This window comes from Schistocerca gregaria, chromosome 1 (genome assembly GCF_023897955.1).
Source record: "Schistocerca gregaria isolate iqSchGreg1 chromosome 1, iqSchGreg1.2, whole genome shotgun sequence".
In the NCBI taxonomy this organism is placed as follows: domain Eukaryota; kingdom Metazoa; phylum Arthropoda; class Insecta; order Orthoptera; family Acrididae; genus Schistocerca; species Schistocerca gregaria.
The window spans coordinates 415,455,629-415,469,745 of NC_064920.1; positions in this window are offsets into that span (position 1 = coordinate 415,455,629).

Here is a 14,117-nt window from a genome sequence, read left to right on the forward strand (position 1 = left end):
CAAACTAAAACCCCAGGCCAAAAGCCACAGTCGACACTAAAAAAAAATAAAAAGGGACTCTCATATTGAATGATAAAAACCCCCTGCTCGAATAAAACGGAGAACTAAGTCAGCCATAGTAGAGTCATCGGTTAAAAGAGCAGGGAGTGTATCAGGCAGCGCGAACGTCTGCCTGAGGGCAGTTAAAAGTGGGCAGTCTAGTAAGACGTGTACCACGGTCAGGGCCAATCCGCAGCGACAGAGAGGCGGGTCGTCACGGCACAAGAGATACGCGTGCGTGAGCCGGGTATGTCCTATGCGGAGCCGGCAGAGGACGACAGCGTCCTTGCGAGACCCCCGCATGGAGGAGCGCCACACACTGGTTGTCTCCTTGACTGCCCGAAGTTTGTTGGGAGAGGGCAGGGTGCGCCACTCATCACGCCAAGCAGCAAGGACCTTCTGCCGCAATACGGATCGGACGTCACTCTCTAAAAGACCGATCTCCATGGCCGGGGAACTGACCGCCTGTTTCGCCAGTTCGTCAACCCGCTCGTTACCCGGGATGCCGACGTGACCCGGGGACCAAACAAAGGTGACAGAGCGGCCGCAACGGACGAGAGTATGGAGGGACTCCTGGATGGCCATCACCAGACGGGAACGAGGGAAACACTGGTCAAGAGCTCGTAAACCGCTCAGGGAGTCACTACAGATGACAAAGGACTCACCTGAGCGGGAGCGGAGAAACTCTAGGGCACGATAGATGGCAACCAACTCGGCAGTGTATACACTGGAGCCAGCTGCCAATGACCGTTGCTCACAATAATCCCGTAGAGTGAGAGCGTAACCAGTGTGACCAGAGACCACCGAACCGTCGGTGTAGGCCACCGCCGCGTTCGGAAACTCGGCCAGGATGGAAAGAAAGCGGCGGCGGAGGGCCTCCGGAGGCACTGAGACCTTCGGACCCTGTGCCAAGTCGAGCCGAAGGCACGGTCGGGGCACACTCCACGGGGGCAGGCGGAGATTGGCCCGGAAAACAGGCGGCAGAGGAAAAAAGTCAAGGCCACGGAGAAGGTCCCGGAGGCGAACCGCAATGGGACACCCTGACCGGGGCCGCCTGTCTGGAACATGGACGATCGAGCGCGGGAACAGGAGACGGTAGTTTGGATGCCCTGGCATGCTATAAACGTGCGCGGCATAGGCGGCCAGAAGGCGGTCACGCCGGAACCGCAATGGAGGGACACCAGCCTCCACAAGTTATGCTGTCGACGGGGCTTGTCCGGAACGCTCCCGTGGCGAGGCGGATCCCGCAGTGGTGTATGGGATCCAGCAATCGCAATGCTGAAGGCGAGGCAGAACCGTACGCCACACACCCATAATCAAGGCGGGACTGGATCAGCGCTTGATATAGGTGGAGGAGGGTGGACCGGTCGGCACCCCACCTGGTGTGGCTTAAGCAACGGAGAGCGTTTAAGTGCCGCCAGCATGTTTGCTTCAGCTGCCTAATATGGGCAGCCAAGTCAACCGGGTATCGAACACCAGTCCCAAGAACCGATGCGTCGCGACCACAGCAAGAGGTTCACCGTCAAGGTAAAGGCGCGGCTCAGGGTGAACCGTGCGACGCCGGCAGAAATGCATAACGCAGGTCTTCGCGGCCGAAAACTGGAAGCCGTGCGCTACAGCCCATGACTGCGCCTTGCGGATGGCACCTTGCAGCTGCCGTTCAGCAGCGGCGATGCCACTGGAGCTGTAATATAGGCAGAAGTCGTCCGCATATAAAGAAGCCGCGACGGACGACCCCACCGCCTCAACGAGCCCATTGATGGCAATTAAAAACAGGGACACACTGAGGACAGACCCCTGTGGGACCCCGTTCTCCTGGACCCGGGAGGAACTATGCGACGCAGCTACTTGCACGCGGAAGGAACGATACGAAAGAAAATTCTGAATAAAAATCGGGAGCGGGCCCCTAAGGCCCCACCCATGAAGTGTGGCCAGGATGTGATGGCGCCAAGTCGTATCGTATGCCTTCCGCATGTCGAAGAAGACGGCAACCAGATGTTGGCGGCGCGCAAATGCTGTACGGATGGCAGACTCCAGGGAGACCAGATTATCGACGGCAGAGCGGCCTTTACGGAACCCACCCTGAGACGGAGCCAGAAGGCCCCGAGACTCGAGGAGCCAACTCAACCTCCGGCTCACCATACGTTCCAGCAACTTGCAAGGAACGTTGGTGAGGCTTATGGGGCGATAGCTGTCCACCTCCAGCGGGTTCTTGCCAGGTTTCAATACGGGGAGGACTATGCTTTCCCGCCATTGAGACGGGAAAACACCCTCGACCCAGACGCGATTGAAAAGATCTAGGAGGCGTCGCTGGCAAGGCACTGAGAGGTGTTTCAGCATCTGGCTGTGAATGCGGTCCAGGAGCCGTATCAGGGCAAGCAGAAAGTGCGCTCTGGAATTCCCATTCGCTGAAAGGAGCATTGTACGACTCCGCGTGGCGCGTGTGAAAGGAAAGCCTCCGACTTTCCAACCGCTCTTTCCGGGAGCGGAAGGCCAACGGGTAGTTCGTTGACGCGGAACACTGAGCAAAATGCTCTGCTAACCGGTCCGCAATCGTGTCGGAGCCGGTGCACACTGCTCCATTCAGCGAAAGCCCAGGGACAGAGACAGGTGGCCGATAGCCTTGGAGTCGCCGAATCTTGGCCCAAACCTGCGATGCAGAGGTACGGACGCCAATGGTGGAAACATAACGTTCCCAGCACTCCTGCTTCTGTTGGCGAATAAGGCGTCGGGCTCGGGCGCGGAACTGTTTAAAAGCAATGAGGGTCTCCAACGACGGGTGCCGCTTATGGCGCTGAAGAGCCCGCCGGCGATCTCGAATCGCCTCTGCGATCTCGGGCGACCACCACGGCACAGTCCGCCGCCGAGGTGACCCGGATGTACAGGGAATCGCAGATGCCGCCGCAGAAACGATGCTGGTGGTGACCGACTGAACCACCGCATCAATCGGATCAGTGGAAGGAGGTGCGATCACTGCGACAGATGTAAATAAGTCCCAATCAGCCTTATTCAGAGCCCATCTGGAGGGGCGTTCAGAAGAGTGACGCTGTGGCAGTGACAGAAGGATGGGGAAATGGTCACTACCACATAAGTCGTCATGGACCCTCCAGTGGATGGATGGTGAAAGTCCGGGGCAGCAAATAGAAAGGTCAATGGCCGAAAACGAGCCATGGACCGCACTAAAGTGGGTCGCCTCTCCCGTGTTTAAAAGGCAGAGGTCAAGCTGTGACAGAAGAGTCTCGACATCTCTGCCCCGGCCAGTAATCGCGGCGCTACCCCACAAGGGGTTATGGGCGTTAAAGTCGCCCAGCAACACAAAGGGAGGCGGCAGTTGTCCTATCAATGCAGCCAACACATGACGAGAGACATCACCATCCGGCGGAAGGTACAAACTGCAGACAGTAATAGGCTGAGGCGTCCACATCCTTACAGCGACAGCCTCTAAGGGTGTATGAAGAGGCACACACTCGCTGTAGATAGAGTTAAGGACGTAGACGCAGACTCCACCAGACACCCTCTCATAAGCTGCCCGGTTCTTATAATAACCCCGATACCCTCGTAGGGCAGGGGTCCGCATTGCCGGAAACCACGTTTCCTGGAGGGCAATGCAGAAGAAAGGGTGACTGCTGACGAGTTGGCGGAGCTCAGCAAGGTGGTGGAAAAAACCGCTGCAGTTCCACTGGAGAATCACTTTGTCCATGGGCGAAATAGGCGTGAAGGGACCGAGGAGGCAGATCACGTCACTGGGTCACCTGCTGTCACCGATCGAGGACCAGTACAATCGGCGTCCTTGGCGTCTGAGGGTATGGCGAGATCCAGGTCCTCAGCGGACGCCAGGATCTCCACCTCATCCTCAGACGCAGAGCCTGTATGGAGCGGTGGGGTGGATGCCACCACGCGTTCCTTGGCCTTAGAGGCCTTCTTCTTCTTCGTCTTCTCTCTCTGCTCCTTGGGCTTTACTGGCTGGGAGGGCTCCACCGAGTCAGTCTCCGGGACGGAGGAGGAGCGGGAAGCCCTGCGACCAGCCGCTGGCCTGCTTTTCAGCCATTGGCTGACGTCACCCTTCCCAGAGGTGGAAACCTGGGAAGGGAGGGACCCGAGGGATCCCTTGCGAGAGAGAGTCGCCGAAGAAGTCGGACGCTTCTCCGGCTTAGAGTTGGGGACTTGTGTCCCCGATGGTTGGGGGGTCGTTGCTCCTGAGGTAGGTGGTGCAGGAGCAACAGATGGGGAAGTGCCCCCCACCATCAAGGGGGCAGGTGTAGTATTCCGGCTCAGAGTGTTCAGTGGAATCGGTGCAGCAGATGACAAAACTACCGTTTTGGCAGCGGTGGCATAGGAGCTGGTCAGAGCCACAGGATGTAGCCTCTCGTATTTCCGCTTAGCCTCAGTATAGGTCATGCGGTCCAGGGCCTTATATTCCATGATCCTTCGTTCTTTCAGTAGAACCTTGCAGTCTGGCGAGCAAGGGGAATGGTGTTCGCCGCAGTTCACACAGATGGGAGGCGGCGCACATGCAGTATTAGGATGTGAAGGGCGTCCACAATCTCTGCATGTCATGCTGGAAGTACACCGAGATGACATGTGGCCGAACTTCCAGCATTTGAAACACCTCATCGGGGGAGGGATATAGGGCTTCACATCACATCGGTAGACCATCACCTTGACCTTTTAGGGTAGGACGTCACCCTCGAAGGCCAAGATGAAGGCACCGGTGGCTACCTGATTATCCCTCGGACCCCGATGGACGCGCCGGACGAAGTGAACACCCCGCCGTTCTAAATTGGCGCGTAGCTCGTCGTCTGACTGCAAGAGTAGGTCCCTATGGAATATAATGCCCTGGACCATGTTGAGACTCTTATGGGGTGTGATCGTGACGGAAACATCCCCCAACGTGTCACAAGCGAGTAACCGCCGTGACTGTGCAGAGGATGCCGTTTTGATCAATACTGCCCCAGAGCGCATTTTGGACAAGCCCTCCACCTCCCCAAACTTGTCCTCCAAGTGCTCGACAAAAAACTGAGGCTTGGTCGCCATAAACGATTCCCCATCGACTCGTGTACAGACTAAATAGCGAGGTGAATAAGGTTCGCTGCCAACCGTAGCCTTTCGTTCCTCCCATGGTGTGGCCAGGGAGGGGAACGATTGTGGATCATATGCCTGAGCGTTGTATTGAGGCCGAGAACGCTTAGAGACTGCTGGCGGCTGGCCGCCAGCAAGAGATGATGTACCACGCTTCATCGCGGGTCATCCGCCCTGATGCCACCTACTCCGACCAAGGGCCCTCCCCACGGGCGCCACCCAGCCTCAGCAACGACCACCTGGCGGGATGGCCATTGCCGGGAGTCCCGATGCCCCAAGGAGACAGGCATCTACTCCTCGGCATACGCGGGGAGTTAACGGCGCAGGCATCAGTAGAGCGATCCCTGTGTTGTCAGGGGGCTACAACCGACAGGGTACATGGCGGCCCCACCACAACGGACTGGCTACCGTGCTGGATTTCAGGTGAAATGTAGTCCATGATCGTCATTGGCGCATAAAGCGACACAGCAGAGCAGACTGCAAAAACCGCACCCAAGAACAAAGCCACGCCCTAGAGATGGTGAGTGGGCGGGACAGCTATGCGACGACGACCAACCAAGCTAGAGATGGTAATGAGCGATGGACACATTGCACCTTGTAAGGCGCCCTTCCCCAATCAGCTCGCTCTTCGGAAGAATTTAGAAGAAGGAGGTCAAACCCGGTAGGGGACCATCACATAAGGCCGAAACGTTTGAGACTCCTTTTAGTCGCCTCTTACGACAGGCAGGAATACCGTGGGCCTATTCTTACCCCCGAACCCACAGGGGGGATCGCGTGAAGTGTGGACTGTGACACGACAGTCGTAAAATTTGAGATCGTGTTAGTCGAATGATGTCTTTCAAACATTTTTCCTTGCATCTTTTTAAGTGGTCAAGTGTTTTATACACTTGAATTTTTTCTCCGTATTGAAAAATGAATACAGTGGTGAACAAGGAGGGTCCTGTTCTGAACAGTTGACAAATTGAGGGTGTTGGTCACAAAGGCTGCCCTCATGGTCCACCCGTCCAGGTGCCCTCCATATAGCCTCATTAGAACAACAGGAAAGTGAGTGTCCGAACCTTTGGCGCTTGAAACATCGGAGGAAAGTAAGGCCTGACATCACACCTATAAGCTAGCAAAAGGCTCCTGTGTTCACTCTATTATCTTAGTCCATTGTGAATGCAGTGAGCATAATGGACTCCACACCGTGCCAGGTTAGTACGCAGCTATTAATCGGTTTGTAGTGTTACGTCCTGATGGAAGGTAACACCTGGAATTCTGATCAGATTGTTATGAGGAGAAATGGTGATTGGTATATATCCTTAATTGGCACAGCCCTGTAGTTCCCGTGATTGATTGGCGTGTGATGTTTTGATCAGTGAAGCTTCATTTCGTTCTCTACTGCCGCAACCTCTCCAGACCGATCTTAAATATTTACAACGAGAAACATTGGCTTCTTTGAAGCGGCAGTTCCGACGCCAGTGCTGTAACAAGCCAAGAACTTAGCGAACTTCCCACTTCCATTTCTCCTTGGTTGGCTCTCGTCATGTGCACAGTCAACGACAGAAAAGCCGTAGGATTGGAAACTCCAGCATGAAAGTCACTGTTCCTGACAGTTGAGATGGCTGTATTGGCACACCCTACCATTACCTTTGATCCGTTTCATTGCCGATCATCTGCCCCCATGCCACCCACTCCAATCGGAAGCTCTCCCTGTGGGGTCACCCTTCCAAGACAAAGGCCACCTGGTGAAGTAGTCGTTGCCCAGAGACCGTAAGCTGTAAGTGTAGAGGCATTTACTTCTGGTCTGACCGAAGTAGTCACAGCTCAGGCACCAGCTGTGCTATCTCTACGTTGTCAGGGAGCTACCACCGAGAGGGTACAAAGCACCCCACCATGACAGATTGGTTACCGCGATGGATTTCGGGTGCAGAGGTAGATCTACGCGATTGGTAGGTGCAAAAAGGGAACAGCGCACGATGGAGAGGCAATGCACCACAGTAAGGCGTCCTCCCCAAAACGTCCTACACTTCTCCATTTGGAGAAGTGAGGTCAAACCCAAAAGGGGGGCAGAATTTAGAGACCCAGAAAAATGTGAAGGGAGACCGTTAAAGTGAAGAGATGACCTAGTAAAAAACTCGTCGCAATAAAAGATGGGCTCATGTTAGTCGAATCTTAAGACAGGCAAGGAATGGCCCAGGTCTAGTCTAGCACGAGACAGCAGGGCGACATCCATCCTATAGCCCGGATCTCGCACTTTCCGACTTCCATCTGTTTGGCCCAAATGAAAGAGACAGGCCTTGGGAAGCAGAACGTGAATGATGGGGAGATTTTTCATGTAGGAAGACGTCGGGTCCGACGCCGACGGGTAGAGTGGTACCACACGGGTATAGGGGGCTCTTTCAATGATGTGGCGTAGGGCCATCGTATTGAACGGAAATTATCCTGAAAAATGTTTTGTAGCCAGAAGAATGGGAAATGATATAGTTTATTGGGAACCTGAATAAAACGAACCTGCTTTCAGGAAAATATGTACCATTGGTTAATGACCTCCCCCTTATTACGTCGCGACCATAAATGTTTCAACTTCTTCTCCTGATATCTTCTTAATGAACTTTAGAATTTAGGAATTTTACGTGACGCCTATTGAGAGTAACAGGGACTGGAATAAATTCAACAAGTAATTGAAGACGTTGAATTTAACTCTCACTCAGAGAGGAAAGAGTTAGAACAACAGAGTAATTCTTAGTAGGCCGCATCAAACCAGTCGTGAGACTGGTGGCAAATAAGTTACAGACGAGAACAATGGATTAAGAAGCTTGTGAACTTTGTCTGCAATGCTACGAATCAGGTCACATCAGTTCTACGGCTATTTTACGAGTAAATTTCTGGACAACAATATCGATGCCACAGACTGTGAGCGAATTAAGAGCAATTTCTTCCACTTCGGGCGTGTTCACTTACCGACGTTATATGCATCTTTGTCGCTACTTGTCATTCGCGTCATTGCCTTGCAATATTCCAGTGCATCTACAGTTGGCATAATATAGTATGTAAATACATTGCGTGCGAAAGGAGAAAATTGATGCAGAGGTTAATTTCAGGGATCCGCATGTAAAATTGGCCCGTTTGCATTTGTATGATGCGAACGCTTTATTGAATAACGTTGGACTGTGTATCTCGGCGGAACTATTAGGTTACAAGCCTTGTTTAGCGCGAGGGGGCTTCGGGACTTGCTGACGTACAATAAATTTTCTTTGAAGAGATTTTCTTTTAATTTGCTTTCTCCTTTTTGCAATACATTTCTATCATAAGCTGTATTCGAATTTGCATCTTCATGAGAGCTTCCTTGTCTATCTGTAGAAGATTACTACACTAATGTTTTACAGTGTAGATTGATATAACGTTGTCATTCGTCCACTAATTGCATGTCGGATGAATGAATTAAAAAAAAAAAAACATAGAAAATTATTTGAATATTCCTGTGTTGTGTCTTGATTCATAATCAATTGCAAGCGTCAGTTTTCGGGAAAGTGATCCGTTACACTTCGTTTGTAGCGAACGTATTGCTAATATGAGGAGCCTCCTTCAATGCACCAAAAAAATGGAAATCACTAGGTACTAAATCAGGACTGTAAGGGGGATTAGGCAGTACTTCCCAGCCTATTTTGTCGATGGTTTTACGGGTTAGTTGAGCAATGTAAGGACGTGCGTTGTCTTGCTGGAGCATCACACCTCTCTTTTGAGATCCACGACGTCTCTCTCATGGCTGGCTTCACCCTGTTTAAAAACAATCACAAGTAGTAATGGGTGTTCATTGTACGTTGCTCTTCGAGATAATCACAAAATACTGGACCTTTTGCATCCCAAAACACCGTCAACATGACTTTTCCTGTTAATGCTTGGGTTTTGAATCTTTTCTTGATAGCTGAGTGGTGTGTTTCCACTCCATGCTTTGTCTTTTTGATTGTGGCTCATAATAGAGAACACAAATCTCATCACTAGATAAATTTTGTTGAGGAAATGATCACCTCTGCTCTGTGCTCATTGTCAACCTTGATTCCTTGTGTAGCAGCGTCAACTCCTTTGAGACCCATCTCGCACATGTTTTGCGGAACGTCAGCTTGTTACATATAATGTTATTAACTGTTTCAGTACTACCTTGAACCTTATCAACTATCATTTCCGCAACCACACGGCGGTCGGCACGAATAATGTCATCAATTCGACTTTCAAGTGACGCAATTTAAACTGCGACAGGTCTTCCAGAACGGTATTCGGCAGACACTGAGTCGCGATCATTTCTGAACTGCTCTGCCTACTTGTAAAAATTTGTACGATTCCTAAAAACTTCACCATAAACTTGAGTCATTCTACAGTCGCCGGTTTCTCGCCTTCTGCAAGTAGAAAACGAATAACAGAACATTGTTCAACTAATGTAGACACTTCAAGCCGACTCGCCATCTTGAAATGTATTTTTTGAGGTTATAAACAAAACAATGCTAAATCAGCTGATCAGAGCTCATCCCAATTTTGTAAACTTAAAGCTAAGGAAGTACCAAAATGCCCTCAACAGTTTTGTCCCCAGACCGACTCTTTAATTACTGTATTACCGTCATATTATGTATAAAAGTGTAGCGCTTATGATTAAATCCAGCTGTAATTTTACAATTAATGTAACGTTCTTGTCTCCCCTAGTTTGCTAAGAAAAAGATAAATTAAAACAAAAGTAAGTAAGTAGAATAATTGGGTTTCCAATCCGATGGACGCAAAATTAAGAAGCTGCGACGTTACACGCTGGTCTATCCTTTCGTCTCCGTTTATTGCGCGGGAAAAGGTACACAAAGTACCTCGAAGATATCTCGAAAACTTCGACCATAGCTTTTTCAGAACCTGTCGAGTATTTTTGGATAAGCCAAGACATGGGTTCGGTTATTTTGACTCATCTTCCACTGAACAAAGTTCCTGGGAAATTTAATGATGACACTTGGTGTGTTCTTCTTATGAGTTTCGTTTGGCTTTCTTATCATAAGCTGTCCTGACTTATTCTGCTGGCCTTTATTTGGCCAACGTATTTTACATTGATCAGCATCCCGGTAACAAGAACGTGGCCAAGTTAAACATTGACTTCGTGAGGGATTTGTTTGATGTGCAGTTCTAGCGTGTGCATTTTCCCGAGTTGCATACTTTTGCGATTTATTATTGTCAGTTTACTTTTATCTAGAAAAATTATTTCTTCCTGGGCTGCCACTGCTACCTTTTCTAAATTTTTTTCTTTCAGTTTTTATTTCAGTTTAAAGTTAAGAGACGAATTGTTGTGTGTTATTTATGTAATTTCTACTCCAAGTACTCGTGGGTCGAAAGAGCAAGTATAAGTTTTAATTCCTTCTGTCGCGTTTAGCTTATGTGCTAGTTATGACTACTGTGTTAAGTAAATTTAACGTATTTGTCTGTATGTATGATTTAGAATCTGCACCGGGTGAGCAACCCTTCGAAGCCTGCGACTGAGCTCAAGCCAATTGCTGTACGTTGGTTAATACACGCGTTTCAGTGCTATTATTTTTAATTTGTCCTTGAACGCTAGTGTGAATGGTTCTAATTGTTGATTTACTATTGTTCATTTTCTTGTTTTGAAGCCAGTATAGTGCACATCTGTGCCTATGATTAAATTTTATGCGTAAGGTGATCTTTGTGAAATTGATTTTCAAGTAAAAGCAAATGGTTTCCATTTTTTGCATATGAGGCGATTGTCTAATTAAGCGAGCTTTGAGTTTTTTTTTTTGCAGTTTTCGGTATTATGGAAACTAATTTTCTATTTGCACTACGCTAAGTAAGTGTATTAAAAGGATTTTTTTATTGAGCTCAGCATCTTATCACTCTCAGAATCTAACTCCATACCACTTCAAAACTGTTCAATAACACAATATTGTCCATATAACGAAGGTAAGAATGCTATACTCGGTATACTATAATTAAATGGGAAAGAATTAGAAAGGCGTTTGTCTTTGAAAGCCAATTCAACTTTCGCTATTACATTCCTCACAGTCTGCTTCCAAAGTTGACTTGCACAATGGATTTCAGTTTGTGTCACATACATGTGGATATGTGAGTACAGAGACATTTAATACGGACATCAATAACATGATTTAAAAACTATTTTTATGGGGAAGGGCTGTCTTAATGTGCTGCGAAATGTTATTTGGTGATGAATCAGCTGTCTGCTTCTAGGCCATAGTCACGTCAGAAAGACAGATTCTGTGACTTGCACAGGTATTGTCCATACAGAGAAGTCCCTGAGCTTCAAGCGCTAATAGAAAGCACAGAAGCTGATATCGTTATAGGTACAGAAAGCTGGCTAAAGCCTGAAATAAGTTCTGCAGAAATTTTTACGAAGTCTCAGACGGTGTTCAGGAAAGATAGATTAGGCAGAATTGGTGGTGGAGTGTTTGTGTCTGTCAGTAGTGGTTTATCTTGTAGTGAAGTCGAAGTAGATACTCCGTGCGAATTGGTGTGGGTGGAGGTTATACTTAACAGCCGAATTAAGTTAATAATTGGCTCCTTCTACCGACCCCCAGACTCCGATGATACAGTTGCGGAACAGTTCAGAGAAAGTTTGAGTCTCGTAACAAATAAATACCCCACTCATACGGTTATAGTTGGTGGGGACTTCAACCTACCCTCGGTATGTTGGCAAAAATACTTGTTCAAAACCGGTGGTAGGCAGAAAACGTCTTCCGAGATTGTCCTAAATGCATTCTCCGAAAATTATTTCGAGCAGTTAATCCACGAACCCACGCGAATTGTAAATGGTTGCGAAAACACACTTGACCTCTTGGCCACAAACAATCCAGAGCTGATAGAGAGCATCATGACTGATACAGGGATTAGTGATCACAAGGTCATTGTAGCTAGGCTCAATACCATTTCTTCCAAACCCATCAGAAACAAACGCAAAATAATTTTATTTAAAAAAGCGGATAAAGTGCCACTAGAAGCCTTCCTAAAAGACAATTTCCATTCCTTCCGAACTGACTATGCGAATGTAGACGAGATGTGGCTCAAATTCAAAGATATAGTAGCAGCAGCAATTGAGAGATTCATACCTCATAAATTGGTAAGAGATTGAACGGATCCCTCGTGGTACACAAAAAAGGTCCGAACGCTGTTGCAGAGGCAACGGAAAAAGCATGCGAAGTTCAGAAGAACGCGAAATCCCGAAGATGAGCTAAAATTTACAGACGCGCGAAATTTGGCACGTACTTCGATGCGAGATGCCTTTAATAGGTTCCACAACGAAACATTGTCTGGAAATTTGGTAGAAAATCCGAAGAAATTCTGGTCGTATGTAAAATACACAAGCGGCAAGACGCAGTCAATACCTTCGCTGCGCAGTGCCGATGGTACTGTTATCGACGACTGTGCCGCTAAAGCGGAGTTATTGAACGCAGTTTTCCGAAATTCCTTCACCAGGGAAGACGAATGGTATATTCCAGAATTTGAAACACGAACATCTGCTAGCATGAGTTTCTTAGAAGTAGATACCTTAGGGGTTGCGAAGCAACTCAAATCGCTTAATACGGGCAAGTCTTCAGGTCCAGATTGTATACCGATTAGGTTCCTTTCAGATTACGCTGATACTATAGCTCCCTACTTAGCACTCATATACAACCGCTCGCTCACCGATAGATCTGTACCTACAGATTGGAAAATTGCGCAGGTCGCACCAGTGTTTAAGAAGGGTAGTAGGAGTAATCCATTTAACTACAGACCTATATCATTGATGTCGGTTTGCAGTAGGGTTTTGGAGCATATACTGTATTCAAACATTATGAACCACCTCGAAGGGAACGATCTATTGACACGTAATCAGCATGGCTTCAGAAAACATCGCTCTTGTGCAACGCAGCTAGCTCTTTATTCGCACGAAGTAATAGCCGCTATCGACAGGGGATCTGAAGTTGATTCCGTATTTCTAGATTTCCGGAAAGCTTTTGACACCGTTCCTCACAAGCGACTTCTAATCAAGCTGCGGAGCTATGGGGTATCGTCTCAGTTGTGCGACTGGATTCGTGATTTCCTGTCAGGAAGGTCGCAGTTCGTAGTAATAGACGGCAAATCATCGAGTAAAACTGAAGTGATATCAGGTGTTCCCCAGGGAAGCGTCCTGGGACCTCTACTGTTCCTGATCTATATAAATGACCTGGGTGACAATCTGAGCAGTTCTCTTAGACTGTTCGCAGATGATGCTGTAATTTACCGTCTAGTAAGGTCATCCGAAGACCAGTATCAGCTGCAAAGCGATTTAGAAAAGATTGCTGTATGGTGTGTCAGGTGGCAGCTGACGCTAAATAACGAAAAGTGTGAGATGATCCACATGAGTTCCAAAAGAAATCCGTTGGAATTCGATTACTCGATAAATAGTACAATTCTCAAGGCTGTCAATTCAACTAAGTACCTGGGTGTTAAAATTACGAACAACTTCAGTTGGAAGGACCACATAGATAATATTGTCGGGAAGGCGAGCCAAAGGTTGCGTTTCATTGGCAGGACACTTAGCAGATGCAACAAGTCCACTAAGGAGACAGCTTACACTACACTCGTTCGTCCTCTGTTAGAATATTGCTGCGCGGTGTGGGATCCTTACCAGCTGGGATTGACGGAGGACATTGAAAGGGTGCAAAAAAGGGCAGCTCGTTTTGTATTATCGCGTTATAGGGGAGAGAGTGTGGCAGATATGGTAAGCGAGTTGGGATGGAAGTCATTACAGCATAGACGTTTTTCGTCGCGGCGAGACCTTCTTACGAAATTTCAGTCACCAACTTTCTCTTCCGAATGCGAAAATATTTTGTTGAGCCCAACCTACATAGGTAGGAATGATCATCAAAATAAAATAAGAGAAATAAAATAAGAGAAATCAGAGCTCGAACAGAAAGGTTTAGGTGTTCGTTTTTCCCGCTCGCTGTTCGGGAGTGGAATAGTAGAGAGATAGTATGCTTGTGGTTCGATGAACCCTCTGCCAA